Below are 17,101 nucleotides of genomic sequence, written 5' to 3' on the forward strand. Positions count from 1 at the left end.
TTGCAGGTCTCTGGTTGGTTCTCAAAGAGGTAGGGCTCATAAGATGAGGCTGTGAGCAAAATGGGAGGTTAGCATTATGTGGGAAGTACATGAAAGAGAAGTAAAAACCTCATGGAAGGACACAAGAATTGCAGCTGGGGAGGCAGGAGGCAGGGAAGGCTGTCAGAAGGACAGAAGGTACAAAAACACGAACTTCATGAGTTCAGCTGCCTTCTGGATCCAGCTAGCAACAGCCTGTTATTCCAGATGTTAGGCTCTGTGGTTAAATACACTGGTATCTCCATCAGTAAGTATGTTAGGTATGAAAAAAATGTGTAGCTAAATGGATTTTGCATCTATTTAGTGTATAAGTTGCTCATGCTATGAAAGTAAGAGAGCAAGTACAGGGAGCAGATGATCCTAAAAGGGAACACGTCAAGGCAGGAGCACTTGCAGGTGTGTGTGGGGTCAGTTACTCTGATGAAAAATATTTTTATCTTTGATCTTTTTATAGCTTCTCCTTGCCTACATTACTGATACTACTTTCTTATATGTTCTCTCTGTCACACCACTTTCATTTATTTCCCTACCAATTTTGTTGCCATGCGTAACATGCACTATTGCTTACTCACCAGTTAGTCACAGCCCTGGCATTTACAGCTGCTTAGTTCATGGGTAAATTTGGCCCACACCATCCGCCCAGCTGGACATGGACAAATTAAGAGTGAACTTATTTTGTATAATACGATACAGTACATTTTATCTTAAAGCTGGCTATGAATAAAAAAAATAATAATTTTTCCCCAAATGCTTGATTAAAGCTTGAGGGGTAAATTTGCAACAATGTGTGTGGGGAGTTCCATAAGTAAATCTTATTATTGTTAACAGGATTTTGGTATTTATCTCTCCACACAGCTTTTAATATATCTCAATAACAATAATTTGAAAAGGCCCACTAATGTCATAAATACCGTAAAGAAGAAGTTTGCAAAATTGTCTTCTGGTCTGCTTTCAGATTTGGATTAACTGAGAGCAGGTCATTTGCAGTATTTTCCAAATTTGGGTAACAAACTGCCATATATTTACTCTATTCCATGACAATGGATAACTTCTAACTTGCTATGTAATTTTGGAGCAGATCTGTTCCAAATAACAGAATCTGCTTAATTCCCATGATATCACTTAGGCCCTGATCTTGCAATAACATTTGCACAGATGGACTCCTGTATCCAGACCGAGCCCACATATGCCAAGGAGGCTCCACACAATGAAGGCATCGGCTCATGGAAATCCAATTGCAAGATCAAGACCTTAATTCCCTTTAGTTTTGTCTCTTCCTAATGAGAGCTGTCAATTACTTATAGCAATTAGGTGGGCAATGGATGTTAATGGGATGAGATTTTAAATATGCTACTTCAAAATTATATGAATAAATCATACAAATTTCTTTTCCTGTCTTTTACCATATGTCCTCCTTCAAATCCATATCATTTGTTTTACATCTGTTAAAAGAAGGCACATAATGTACAGGTACCGCAGTTGACTTTGAAGGAGTTTAAAGGTGATGCATCAACTTTTCAATAACTGCCACAAAGGAGATCTTTTAGCTAACAACGGAATTGTTGGATTTGAAAAGGAAGTTATGGATGTGCTAGTAAAGATGCTCCATTTTGTTCTTTCTTTTTATGTTGCCAGTGCTCACTTGTGAAACAAAACTTTCTACACTAAATTGATATTAATTTGTACATCAGAGGGAATGAGACTGTAATGCTTATTCTGGTTACAAGGGCATGATTCACCCCTTCATTCCGTATGTTTAAGGTTGGTGTCATTTATTAATATCAGTAGAAATCTGATGGGGTATCTATCATTTCCTCATAAGGCAGATACCATGCAAATAGTTGGCATTAAAATGCAGGTTTAAATCAATTGTCTTGAATTTAATGCAACCTTATGCAAATGATATATTATAATATGCATCTTAGTATGCTGGCACTGGATGTCTCCTGTGGAGAAAACAAGCTTAAGTTAAGCAGATATGCCTTCATACTGCAGAGTGCTCAGTTGCTGGATCAGGTCAGTGTTAGAGAATTACAGGTTCTGATATTCTAAATAGAGCCTTTGCAGAGAGCACCATTAAATAACTGCACAGATCTATTCATTTTTCCAAGCAGAGGCAATAATTGGTAACTGCTGGCATTACGTACAAACACTGTGTTCCTCCAAGAATAGCCCAGTGTGATTAGCTCTCAGTAGATCGGCTGTTCTTTTACGAACTCTCTTGAGTGGCTTTTTGTCTATACGCATTCACAGATAAAGCCACTGTAACTGAGCACAGCTGATGAGTCATCTCACTCAGTTCTGTACATCTGTTCCAAAACAGTTCATTGTTTTCTTGAAAAAAAGAACAAACTTCTATTTTTAAGAAAGTCTGGGTTCACAACATTGTTATTAAGAAAAAGCTCAGGCAGACATCTTATAATCTTAGCCTGTGACATGAAGAACACTCCCGCTTCAGTCTAACGGTAATGCTTAGTCTAAAAATGCCTTTTTGACATTGTTTTTCCATCTGTTGACTTTTCTCTCTCTTACCTAAATGCAGAATTCAAACTGTGTTTTCCTCCCTAAATCACATTTTAGTTCCAGAGATTAGGGATGATTCAAAAGTAATTGAAAGCAGAATGCAGCTGGAGTGCTCATCTAGTTCATGTATAATAAGGACTCTTGCCACTTCTGCCCATTTTCTGGTCTTTTGAAACACAATATTTCAGCAGGCTATTTAGTTCACACTTCTTCAAACGTCCATGGATACACACAGCTAGAAGGCCAAGAGTTTAACCTTTTATTTAATAATAGAAAACTGTGTATCCCTGCACTATTGAGGAGCCTGGAAGGATAATAAAAATGTATACTAGAGCTAAATCCTGTACTATGTCTTAAAATTATTAATTACAATGGATAAATGTATATCTATGGCTACTGGTGTACTATAACAGAATACTTTACCTTGCAGCTCTGGTGGGTAGAGCCTAAATGTTTCCAGTTTGTTTAATATTGATTTAGCAATCATCAGAAGAGCTTTAATGCTTACAAACGAAATCATTTGTTTAAATATTTGTTTAACTCTTAGACACTAATGTCAACCCGATGATTGCTAACTCAGTAGTTGAATACGATCAAAATTTGGGAATTGAGGATATAGAACTCATCAGTTGTAGTAAAAGTGGAGTATAATTGATTCTGCTTTTGAGCTGGGAAATAGACTTCTTGACTTCCTCGTACTGCTCTGCAAAGATCAGACTCTCAAACACTAAACCATAACACTTTCGCAAACAGTAGGATTTTAATTTTCACAATTAATGTGTTGTGGATTTATTGAGGCTTTTAGGACAGTAACTGGAGCAAACTTGCTTGGTAAAATAACAAAAGTGTGAATACAGACAGAAGTTTTGGTAGTTAACAACATTCTTTGGAATAATAACTAAAAGCAACCACAGATGCAGCTGTTTTCTAAAAGATCAAACCAGGTGAAAGGGAAATTTTTAATGGTGGAATGGAGAAGTGGTCTGAAGAGTTGGATGGAGTCATAATTGCATTTCTTGAGGGGAGACATTAATTGTTTGCAACACAGTGTTACAGGCAAAGTGAGGAGGGCACTTTTTTCTTCCTCTTTGGAGTTTAAAGTAGAAAAGAATATTTTGTTCACCTCAATACTGCAAGAATCAGACAATTTCTCTTTCTGAAAATGTTCCTGGGTCTTTCAGCTCTCTCTTTGGCCTACTGCATTTAGAGACCAGTAATGCAAGAGACCATAAGATTTCACAGGAAGATAAGACTGGTGAACACCACCTGCATCTTTGCATACAGTCTCTTTCCAGGCAAGGATGTGATAAAATCTCGTAAACAGATCAATTGCCAAGTAAAAGCTGACCTTTTAAAAACCACTGGCCATATAGGGAGGCCATTGAGAATCTCAGTGTTCTCACAGCTGGAATACAGCAAGCATAATTTTATTCATGGATTGATGTCCTTGTGTTGATATTGTCCTTTAGCTTAAATAGCTGTCCGTCTAATACAGTGTATTGTAGCCATAGCCTTGCTCAGTGTTTGCTTCATTAAGCTAAAGAGCTCAGGCTTTTTTTCCTTCTTTATGTAATCTTTCTCCTGGTAAGAGTTAGTTTTACTTCCTCTTTCTTCTGAGGTTGGAGCACGCCACTCCAGCTGGCATCTTTATGTCTCTCACACAGCATTCAGTGATTTCCTAGGTCCCTTGGGGGCTGAAAATGGTGAATGTGGTGTTCATGTTGCAGCAGTTGAAAATGAGAATGCAGGGTTTGTTTTATAAAGCATCTCCAGGTTTTGTTTTTACATTATAAAACCTTCAGCAGTTGGGTACTGTTTTGAGATGTAACACCTTGGTCAGCTTGACACTCCCACAGCTTTGCACAGCTGAGGGAACCAGACTGATGTTTCCTCAGTAAAAATGAGACATTACTGGTGCCCTTGTGTCAGCAAAGCATCTTGAACTTTGGAATTTATTCCCTTCCTGGATTGTCTTTCACCCATCCAGTCTAGATTTATTAACCTTGCACACTGCAAAGTTTCTATTTCTAATCTCTCCAGTCTGAGGGAAAAACACTTGTTGACAGGTACAGGAACTATTAAGCCCAGTTGGCCAAATATCCATTTATTTTGTACTCTGCTTTCATAGGAAACCAAGGTTATGCTGCATGTAACCGCATACGCATATCAAAGCTGTCTGTCCATTTGTCCCCCACACCTACAGGAGAACTTTTGAATTAGTTTCCTGATTCCAACCAAATTTGACTGAAGGGTAAAGTTTACACAGATTATTAAGTTCCTGTAGGATTTTGTGAAAGCAGGTAGGTGGGTATCAATTCCTTTCCAACTGTGGGAAAACTGCACTGTAAATTTAGACTTTATGAGACAGCAAAGACTCTGTGCTCAGGAGAAATACTTTATGAATGCTCAACCTTGGAAAAGTTTCAAGAATAAGTTGTATCTCCTTAGACTCTGATATCCATAAGAAAACTAGTTTCCTTTGTCTTGGAGCTCGAGGGGCCACTTTGTAAACTGTGTTAGAATTAAACAAAACTGTATGTCTTAAATATTTGACTAAGTATTCTGCTCTCACATCGTGTAGGTATGTCTCTCTTGAGTTCTTCTGAACTCTTGCTATTTGTAAGCCTGAGCAATCAATCACAATATCTCTAATACTTATACAAAATCACAACTTCCACATCTGGCTGCTTGCCTGTGCACCTGATGATTTCTCTGGAGAAACTGTATAAATTAAAGACAGAAAAGTAAAGGGTCTTGTAAAAGTAAAAGCATCACAAATATACTTAAAATACTTACGGTTCAGAGGAGAAAATGTATGGTCTTTATACTTGGGGTTTAGCTGAGATTTATTTAAGGAGCCAGAAGAGAGCTGACAATAGTGTAAAAGAAACAGTAAAAAAAGAATCACAATTGTACAGTTCAAACAGAGAAGTAAGAATGAATAAAACCATCTGTCAAACTCATGCGTTTTTGTGTCTCTGGAGAATGCTGTGGCCATACCCCTTCCCCCAGGCTTGATCATTAGCAAACTTTTTACTTATGAAAACAGTAAAAGGCTGTATAGTGGCTATGGTAAAAAGCAAGGCACAGAGAGAGGGAAGTAAGACTTTTAGATCAGCTCGAAAGCACGCGTGTTGCTCTGTGTGCTAGTTATTTTTTAAAAATGTCTGAACTGTCATTACTGAAAACTTTCTCCTGTCAGAGAATTTCTGTTTCTCTGACTTCTCCCACCACATTGTGTGCTTTTGTTAGAGAAGAGAAACAAAGTTCAAATAAACAAACAGCTCTATCTATGATAGTTTAGTTGCACTGGTGTTAATTGGGCAGGGATTTGGGTTTTTGCTCACTGGTTGTAACTCTCAGTGTCTCATGTTTTTTTGTTTTACATATTTTTTCTTATTAAGCTTTCTTTTTGACTGGAACCCAGACACTGGGAATGTTGAACTGCCTCTTCTGGCTGAGTTGTAGACAATGAACTCAGACCTGAACTTTTAATGCTTCCTGTAGAAAGTACTTCAAAAATGTTATAGAAGAACATTTATACATGCATATTTCTAGTACACATACCCATTCTGTAGAAGTCTCCCTCTGCAAACACACCTATTCTGTAGAAAGTCTCTCTCCCACCTCCATACAGACCCTATTCCAAGGATATATTTTGTTCAGTTAAGGTCTTCATCAAATTGTGGAATCAGAAGATGAAAAACAAGAAACATGATGGACACTTTTCACAGCAGACTGTTTATTTATTTAGAGAGAAGTTTTCCTTTTATTACCTTACCAGGAATGTTTCTTGTTTCCAACAGGACATTGGAACAGAATGTCACTCACAGTCACTTGCCTGATTTATTTTTAGTGTGAGACAGGAGCAATCTGCCACGGTGCTGGTGCAATGCCTTCAACACTGTTCTCCCAGCTGCAGGAATGAAGCAGAGAGAGAAGTTCCCTATTTTTCATGGTCTTGTCTCCATATAGAAAAGAGAGCCATTAATCCCTTTAAAGCACTGCCCAGTCTAAAAATAACTGGGACTCGGAAGCAAAAAAAAAGCTTTGCTTCCTGCCTTCATGCAGAGGTGAATCACTGCGTGGCCCATATTTATTTATGTAGCAGTATTACCTTTATGTGATTAGCTTCTGTTCTTCACTTTCATCTGCAGTAATTGTACTTTGCATTATGAATTAAATGACCGATTGTGAGTTTGAGATGACAGAAAATTGGCTTTTAGAGAAATTGTTCTTTCACCTCTCAGCTTTGGAGAACTTATCTTCAAAACTGAGCCCTGCCTGTCATATTCAGGACAACCCTATTGTGTCCTTCGTCTGAGATTCTGATGCCAAAAGCATTTGTTGCCTGCTTGAACACAAAGACAGAAATCTTCTACAACTCCTAATGGTATCCTGGTATCTATTATTGTGATGTCTTTGATTTGTATGTGAATCTCAGCTTGTGGTGAGCTATGAGTTGACCTGTGTGGCTTCTCACAGTCTGTGCCAACCCATGGGAACATGATATTGGACTCAAGTGCAATACCAACAATTGCTAACTTGAATACACGTCTTTTGCTGTTCCAAACCCATTGTATTCCTATCAGTATCGATTAATCTGTAGATTGTGCAAATTCCAGTTTTTAAAGTGGTATCTGCTATCAACATAACTTCATGCTCAAAACTCAAGATTTAGAAAAGGTCCTGGATATATTAATTAGATGCACGCTACTGTTACAGGTTATTGGAAACAGTCTGGGTGGATACAGAAATTTACAGCTCCCCCTTCTAATGAGGTGCTGACAGGGAAGGCTGAGCTTGTTGGGAGATAACAACATTGGGATTTGTTCTGCTTCCAACTGGAGAAGGTCTGTTTGCAGACACGATTCATTCCAGAGAGGTCTGCACAAACAGCAGCCCTGCTTGGAAATCTGTCAATGGTCAGGCATTTTTAGCAATGCCTTGTTTCCGTTGCAGAGCATGACTGCAGTGGAACAGAGTAAGTAATCCATCAATCCAGCTTGAACTTTGACATTGGGCACCATTGTCAGGCTCCATTGAAAATACATGACCAACTATGGGAATGGAATGGATCATCTTAACACCTTCTCGGGTGGGGAAAACATAATGACAATCTGAGATTTGAACAAAGTATTTTCCTTCAGAAAGCTGACACTTATAAAGAACAAGAGGCAAAGCGAGAGCACTCCCAGATTTACCAAATCCTGTTGTTATTACTCAATACACACACGCATAGATACGTGGACAGAGCTTGTGGCCAATGTATACCCTACTCCTATAAATCAAAACTTCTGAACTATCATCTAGCCTTGACCTGTTGTCTGGCTGGTGGGTTGGCATTGTGGAGAAAAGTGTGTGGCATATCTGATTAGAAACTCACTGTGGACTGTAAAGTGGATTTCAACTATTCCTTCTAAAAAAAATTACTTCACAAGGCAAAGGCTTCTTTTAAGATTTAAAACGTTGTGAGGAAAAATATTCTGACCCTGACACTACTTGTCAAATATGCCTTGAAAGTTTTGTTATGATTGAAAGTGCACAGACTTTACGCTTATGTGACTCAGTAATTTTAAGCACTTAAATGACCTGGAAGACTGTGCCTCATTTTAGGAAGAAACTAAAACCCCAGATTGTCCAACTTGTTCCCAGATTAAACGATTTCAGATGCTTTAGAAACGCACACTGATTTTAACTATGGTTTATTTTAACTTTCTTTGACAAGTCATGTAGGGATGAGTAATAAAAAGATATTAGCTCCTCCAGATGTCCTATTTTGTCACAGCTCAGGCGGCTTCAAATGCCACATCTGCTTGCTCCTCTCCCAGCAGTGATTCCTGCCCCAGACTCTGGAGGCCTCTATTGCTCTCTGGCCTGGCTCCCCTTCAGCCCCCAGCCCAGGCCATTCCTTCAGTGTAATTTCCACATCGTGTCTGTCCCACCAGCAGCTTTGCCACTCCTGGGGGTGTTTTCCATTCACAGAGGTAGGTGAAGGAAGCTCATGGAGGGGAAGAAAGTGCAGCCTGCCCATGGTGGGCCCTCATCCTCCTCAGCGAGAGCAGCAGGTGCCAGTGAAGGGGCAAGGGAAGAGGTCTGCCTCCCCTCTGGAGCAAACTTTCAATCCCAGGAGACAGGGCTTTTCCTCTGACATGCCAGAGTGTCTTCTTTCTCCAGAAGCCAAGGTTTATCTCCCATCAAACTCTTGCCATATTCCCCCATGGCTCCTAAAAACCAAGAGTTTTAAGTGAAGGATTTAGGTGTTTTGGAAAATGTTGTGCTAATACTTCCCAGCTGAAGTAAGGAGTTGATGAGAGGTTTTAAGTGTAGGATTGAGGTGTTTTGGAAAATGTTTTGCTAATACTTCCCAGCTGAAGTAAGGAGTTATTTGTGTTGACTGTTTCCTGGTTTTTCTAAGGCTTTGGAAAACTTTTGTATTGACAACCTTTTACTACCTTAATAATGACATGCCCACAGATGTGCAGTTGAATTTGACAACTCAAATCCTCTGACTGTGAAGGAACGATAGTAAGATTGAGATGATGGGTGGGGTCATCCTGGAATCCAAAAGCAAAGCAGGGCATGTGTCCTCCTGGCAAAGGTATCCATACAGAGAGGAGGTCCAAGGAGGTCCCTGACCAGCCTTCACTGCTGTGCTGTGCATTCACATTAATGGCAATATTGAGATTTAAATAGCCTTAGAACAATCAAACATGGATTAATGATGCTTAGCTCTGCAGGAACATATAGATCTTTAAGTCAAAATGAGATACTTCAGAATAAATATGTTGTAATTTTTATTTTGATCCCAGGAAGATCTTGGAATGAATGGGAAGCTTATTCTTATTTCTGAGTACTACAGAATAATTGATTCTTCTATGGGTGATAATTGAAAGGGTGTTAGCAGCAGTCTTAAAGGTCACAGACCAATAGGAATATCATTTTCATATTTTAAACAAAATCATGCTGTTGTTCTTATGAGCTCATTGCCTTCTACTTTAAAGGATATATTTAGTAGTATATGATCTTCCTAAAAATTTAGCAAGTACATGTTTTGATTCCATTTATTCAGGTTTATAGTTTAACATATGCATTTACACATACTGCTTTAAACACAGCAGGAGGGAAGCACTTTTCATTTTATCCGTCTTAAGTTTTTGCGCTTATTTTCATCTCTTCCCACTGTGCTAAGATCCTCAGAAACATTAACATTTTTGATCCTGTAATATTAATGAATCACATCAGCATCGTGTTGTAAGTCTCTGTATTTCTCTCCCCCATCTCCACAGTACTTTGGCTTCCTCCCCACCCTATTAGCTTAACTCACACCCCCAGAGTTGCATTGATTTTATCAGTGGTGTTTAAATATGCTACTGTTACTGAGGGGTTAAGCAGGTAGGATGATTGCACTAATAAAAATTGATAAGTAGTCAGGTTATCCTTCCTAATTTATTGCCATGGCAACAGACAGCACATGTGGCTTGTTGCTGAAGAACAGAATGCTAATAATCAAATGTGTCTTACCCAAATGAATATATAACACAGCTTAGTAATACAGTGCCTTGACATTGTATACATTACTGAACAGCAGCATGCATTAATTCTGCATCTAAGTTACTTGATGCATATGCTCTGGAGAACAGGAAAAATGAAAAAGCACGTCTGCTACATCAAAGCTGTTCATTAAAGTAATGTATTTTAAATAGTATATACAGTGGAAGATCCAATTCTCCAACACTTATCTTGTTTATTTCAGTAGGTGGTCGGTATACTAGGAAAATGCAGTAATGCATAGTCATTGTGAGATGGCATAAAAATAACCAACACAGCACAGGAGTTCAATTAAGCAATAATCTCTGGGAAAAAATGGTCATTACTAACAGTTAATGGTTGGTTTGTTAGTTAATGGCCCAAGGCAAAGCTGAAAGCAGTTAAGCCTCTAACAAACTGGTTGTGAATTATGGCAACAATGGTTTTGCTGGGGATTTTCCCCCCCATATTATATATTGCATATGATAGTTTATGATAGAAATAATGTATTTTTAAAGACAATAGTGTTTACACAGGATGTTATTGGAAATGTCAGGTGTTTCAAGGAAATAAAAGATCCATTTTCTACCTATGAAGAAGAGAAATATGCACTTTTAAATATATATAGTATACATATTATACATGTATATTGTACATAAATGTCATATTAAATATAAAAGATACGTTATACATATTATATATAATATATTAGAGACTATGTATAATACATGAGACTGTTTGTCAGTTTGGAAATTTCTATATCATTGACAGTCCACAGACTACATATGTGTGCACATACACATACATGTATACACATAGATGTATAGGCACATATATATTCATACGTATATATACTTTATATACACACACACACAAACACACAAAACTTCAGTCTTTTGCCCAATTTCCTCTGTACATATTTCAGTGAACTGGTAAGGAGAAGAAAGGACATGAGAAAAAGCCTGCACAGTTGGCAAATCAGGTCATCCCAGTGTTTTACAAACATAAATCCTTCGCTTTACCTGAAATCATCAAGGCCATCATTAAGTTCCTTAACCTGAGATCTTGTACCACACTGTTTGTTTTGCACCATAATCTCAGAATTAAGTCCTTTGTCAGTAATGCTTTCTGCTAAAGGCCAGAGTACTTGCTATAACCAGAACAAGTTACGGGCACAAACTTATAAGGCTTGAAACTGTTATACTAAGGAATGTAATGTTGTGCCTATTTTAACTCAAAGCTCGTTGAAATGGATATTTTGCTCATGGGAATTGTTAGGATGCAATTGCAGTCTACTTCCAGAAAGCAAAGGGTGATGGGCTTTTAATCAACTTCCTGGAGATTTAAAAGTATCTTGATAAACTGAAATGGTTGGTGAAAATTGCCATGATGTTATAGTAAAACAGCTTCACAATGGATGTGAGGTGAGGCAATTTCAGATAAGACAGGGAGCCATAAAACTGTCATGAACGTAAAGCAAACTATATTTACAGTATGAGTACCATATATTCATTCTGAATTTTTTCATGAGTACACTTCAGTGTCAGATCATTTATTTAGATGCTGGTGTAGGTAGGTTGCTAATTCTAGGAATGGTAAATCTGGACTAGTTTGGGTTCTGATGTTAGTCCTATTTGTACTTGCAAAAAAATTTTAAATTGGATTTGGAAAAAAAAAAAAAAAGAAAACCTTCTTCCAAGGACTTGCCAAGAGCGAAAGTTTCCCATATGATCCTCAAAGGTTGGAAATTTATACACGGAGAACTTCAAAACCATTTTTCACTTTTGAAAATTGATCTTGTATATATCTATATATAAAAATATGTATGTATATCTAAGCATATGCATGCTCACACATAAACACATAGCACTACATAAGAAACAGCAATGCAAAGATGTTGATTTGTGATGAAATTTAAGAATTGAGTGGGCAACATTCAAATATACATATGGACTGTCTCAGCTTTGCCTTCTTTTTCCAGTTTTTTTTTCCACAGTACTCCCAGCACCATACAGCACAACAAAGAACCACTGCACTGCATTTTCTTTGTAGTCAAGCCTAATTTCTGAAAACTGGCAATATTCTGAACTTCCTGTGCCAAGATGTCCAGTAGGGCTTTCAGCTTGAACTTTAGAATAGTTTCTTTCCTTTCTTATAGGGTGCTTGAGCCTCACCAGTGAGATCTGCTTCTCTGAGCAGGAGTTACTATGATTGAAAAGGAAGTTACTGTTGTGTAGGATCTCTTGCAAGTCTGAAAAACAAATTAACTATGAGACAGTGGGGGGAAAAAAAGGACAGACACTATTTTTAAGCTACTGAGTACCCTTATAAAGGCTTGTAGCAAAGAAAGAATTCAAAGTTCCTAAGAGATATCAAATAAGTTCTATAGAACAAGTTCAACCTGACGTACCTTGCAAAAAAAGGCAGGACTGTTGGGCTGAATCACAAAGCCAGGCAGGCACACTTAAAGGACAGGGTCAAGAAGAGACTATTTCTAGCATTTCCAATAAGAACGCACTGCACCACTACATGTTCATGCTATATGAGGCTTTACATTGGTCTCAAAATGTCAGAAACCACAGCCGTTTAACTACTTTAAAATGTTAGAGGAAATACTACCTGCAAGACCAGAAGGCCTATTATCTTTGACAAATAGCTGTACCAAAAGAGCTCCTCACCCCAAAGCAGGATGGTTTATTTATTTTTAAATCATTGAGGTTAGTTCTGACCTGCTGACAATTTTTCCATCTTATTTTTTTAAGAAAAACATTACCAATTTTGAGTATCTCAAATAATTACTGATTACAGGTCTATTTTTAGCTACCTATGGGCTAAAAGGACAGAAAATATTTAGTTTTAATGAAATGACTGATGACACATGCAGAAAGGTCTGCAATATATGACCTGCCAGAGCAGAGTCTTCCACAGGAGAAGATCCTAGGGAAGATCTCCATGCATCTTCCCATTTTTTTTTTGATGCACAAAACTGATAATATGAAATCTACAGATTATGATAACTTCACTCAAGGTTTCATAACAGAGGACTTCCAAATCGTCATAGTCAAGACCTGCAACTACAAAATGGCTGTCAGCTAACCTAGGGCTGCCTATATCAACAGGACAAGGTCAGATTGAAATGTTTTGTCAGCTATTAGCAATCTTTATAAAACCCTGATTCCACTATCTGAAAACCCTTTCCTCTGAAATACTGAAGAGAATGTGGCCCTTTTTCAGCTGAAGGATGTTGGATAAATGAAATTGAGATTATGTGGACTCAACTGCACCAACTCTTAAATGAACTTTGGAGTTAAGTGTCCACTTAACTCCATTTAAGTGGCTTTTGGAGATAGGAACTTTAAGTCATCAATATTTTCTGTTTGCAGTGTTGCTTAGATGTCAAGGGCTAAGTCCATGAGGAATGTAGGCATTAAAAGGACAAGTGCTGAAGATGGGATGGCTCTGCAGGTTCTCCCTAATGTATAAGAAGAACTCAGCTTTCAAAAGGGCAATACAGAAAGCCAACGAGATCAGGTGAGCACTGTTGAAGCCAGTCAGGAGGAAATAATAAGAACTTGGGGCATTGCAGAAAGACCTATACCAGATTGCAAAAGGAATAGGGAGCCTCCATCTGTAAAGGACTGTGTGAAACCTCTCCTGATAGAAGGATCGTAAGCTGGAACAGTCTTTTTTTATCATGTAAAACAACATCCAAGAAAATCTAACCCAGTTAGAAGTGTTCTTGTAAGATGTTCAAAGACCTAGGTTTAGCTCCCTCTTTGGAATTGGCTCCTTTACCAATGAGGCTAAATGCTCTTATTAATGCTTTCTTTATACTGTCTGCTAGGTGTCAAACCTCAGGGGTCAAACTCGAATAAGCAAGATCTTTCACAATTCAGATGAGCATTCTAACAGTTGAATTATTGACTAAAAGCAGACAGTGGGTTTCATATTTGTCTTAGTTCTCCTCTGTGTAAGGCTCAAAACCAACAACCAGTTATGAATTTCCTGTAAAAATGGAAGTGGAAGAAATCTGGGTAACAACATCCCCAGAAACTTAGATTTCAAAAAACTTTATGGACTTAGACAACTTAATGTAACAGTTTGAGAGCTGAGCCCTTTCTGCATACAGCCCCAGAGCCTTGCTGTCCAAACATAAAATAAAAAGGCAGTCCTACACCCTCGCTTGATGCATGTGATGCTCTTTATAGTTCTACTTTTCCATATATAAAATGATAGCTAGAGAGTTTTTTGTTTTTCTTCTTTTTAATATTAAAACACTAATTAGATGGGTTCTCATTTTCAGAAGCATTGAGCAATCACAAAAAAAACCAAAAAAAAAAGCTGGTTTTTTGTTTTTCTTCTTTTTAATATTAAAACACTAATTAGATGGGTTCTCATTTTCAGAAGCATTGAGCAATCACAAAAAAAACCAAAAAAAAAAGCTGAAATCACCAAGCAATGAGTGCACAGGACCTCTGAAAAATCACTCCCTTAGTGTTTGTAAAGCACTTTCATGGCTAAAGATGCTGTATAAATGTTCAATATTATTAGTGCTGTGTGTACATTATGTTGCCTCGGTTGATTCAGATCATGTCTAATCAGGATTTTTCAAATAATTCCCCTCTGTGTCTGGAAAGGAAATTAAATCAGAAAGTCTTCTGTACATCTGAAAGTATTTTGTGTTAGAGTTTGAGAGAAGGTAGAGTCAGACACGAGGACGGGGTGGAGGGGGGGGGGGGTTGTATTTGTCAGGAGACAGCAGCCTTAGGCAGTGAACTGTTTGTTCAAACAGCAGAGAGAAATAGGAGCAGAGAGTGAGAGCCATATGTACAGAAACTATCAAAATAGGGGCAATAGACAGCAACAAAGAGCGACAGAAACATGATTCTGTAAACGGGCAGGGATGAGCAAGAAAGAGGAAGGCGAGGAAAGAGGATGGTGGAGGCTGGGAGGGGGAAAAGGGCCTTTAGATGGGGAGCGGGGTAGGTGCCGAGGAGAAATTAAGCAATCTGAAATCATTACAGAACTGCTTGCATGACCTTAATTTTGCCCTCTTGTGCATGCACGTAACGAGTCTATTTTTCGTTACATAACCTCATGCTATTTTTTCCCCAGGACAAGCTGTGTCCTGGGGAGGACTTGGAGTGGCAGAGGAGAGAGCTGCCACCCGGCGTGGGACTGAAGCCAGAGCCAGCATTCTTGGGAGTGGGGCTGAATGGAACAGAGCTGTTCCTGAGCTACCAAAGCCTCCTTTAGCCAAAATAAAACAACACCTTTTCAGCATAATCCTGACAGTGGCAGCGATGAGAATTTCAGATCGAAACCTCTGCATACTTCCTCAGAATACACCTCTCTGGGATATAAGAGTGAATAAGCTTTGGCTTCTTAATGGAGAAAAAGCATTTTACTCCCAGGTTGTTCTGAAATTCACAAGTCAGGGAAAATCATAGAATAGAATCACAGAATCATAGAATGGTTTAGGTTGGAAGGGACCTTCAAGATCATCTAGTTCAACCCCACTGCCATAGGCAGGGACACCTCCCACCAGTCCAGGTTGCTCAAAGCCCCATCCAACCCATGTTAGGTTCAGCCATGAGATTTCTGGGCAAAGCCTACAAGCTCTTGGTTTGATGGTTGGGGCATCTCTGCTTTGCTATACCTCGGGTCTCCAAAGCTCTTGCTACCTGTATGGAGCTCTGTCCCTGCAAATTATGGAAATATGGAGGGCTTCCATGGAAGGCTGAGGGAGATGGATAGGGGTGAGGAGGTTCAGAGTGCAACAACATGACACCCAACATCACACATCAGCAGAAGAAGATAGATACAAATATTGAATAGCTATCTATTCAGTATATATAATCTGCATATAGCATACAAAGTTGTTGTCAAATCTATTTTAAATGCCTTAGGAAAGATTAGAATAAGATTCCAGGTGTACTTGGAGAAAGGATGAGAAAAAGGCAATTCAACTTTTCCCTCATCACGTAGATGTACTATGTATAAGGTGGTGATAATAGAGGGTCTAGCCTCCCTAGTTCTTCTGCTAACTTCAGTGTCTGGAAATGATGGATGAGGAGCTGTGAGGGGAAAAATGGCTGCAGATGCAGACTAGAGGTTGGGAACTGGTGGGACAAAAGGCAGAAGATGGAAAGTGGAAACAGCCAACTAGACAAATCACTTAATACGAAATAACTGTTTGAAAATATGCAGCCTTAAAAAACTAGGTTCTGATTTGTGAATTCTCCATCCTGCTCCTTAGTCTTCCTACAGTAATTGATGTCTGCTCTGCACAGACCGAGCTGTGCATGGTGCAAGAGTGACTTGTCAAGGTTCAGAGGTGATTTCAGTGACAACCCCCCTTCTGGCATCTCTCACTTCTCTGTCTCAGTCTGCTACCAGGGATCCCAGTTCTTCTTCTTATCCCCCAACCTTTTTCTTGGCTCAAGTTTTCCATAACCACCCTCATGTCTTTCTCTCAGTTCACATGCCTTTCTGCCTTACTCAGATCCTTATCTTTCAAAATTACCGTAGAGAATTTCCCACTTTCTTCCCACTGCCAGGAGCAGCAGGTAGACTGTTGTACTAGCAGCACAAGAGAGAGATGTTCTCAATCCTTTTGTTCAAGGAAATGGAATTTTGGGCAGCCAGAATTGGAAAGGAAGCCCTATTTCACCCCTACACTCCAGATTGCAAGGTACATAGTTTGGGTGGAATTGTCAAGCAATTTATCTGGCAGAATTGAAGCTATTTCTGTTGGCTCTCTGAGTTAACTAAGATTTAAGTAAGTCACTTGGTGGTTTTAAGAAAAAAAATATTTGTGGAAACTGATACAACTCTGATATAAAGATAATTCCTTACAAATTTTCACTTCCCTGCTCCAAAGCCCATATTTGTTCGAGTTTATGTGTGTGTATGTGTGCATGTGTGTGTACATAGTTCCAGAAAGTGGTTGAAATAGTAATCTGAGAAAAAAAAGTAGCCTCTGGAAGGCACCCATTATTGCTAAAAT

The 17,101-nt window shown here is 38.7% G+C and overlaps 1 long non-coding RNA gene across 1 annotated transcript; it reads right to left on the reverse strand.

Annotated features, from left to right (window-relative positions):
• Positions 1-626: 626 nt before the first annotated feature.
• On the reverse strand, positions 627-6,252 carry LOC106886535. Its single transcript, XR_001411672.1, has 3 exons — positions 6,130-6,252; positions 5,359-5,431; positions 627-682 (listed from the first exon to the last, which is right to left on the reverse strand). It is a non-coding gene; the product is annotated as an uncharacterized LOC106886535 (long non-coding RNA).
• Between the last annotated feature and the right edge of the window lie 10,849 nt (positions 6,253-17,101).

This window comes from Calidris pugnax, unplaced genomic scaffold (genome assembly GCF_001431845.1).
Source record: "Calidris pugnax isolate Ruff unplaced genomic scaffold, ASM143184v1 scaffold57, whole genome shotgun sequence".
NCBI lineage: Eukaryota > Metazoa > Chordata > Aves > Charadriiformes > Scolopacidae > Calidris > Calidris pugnax.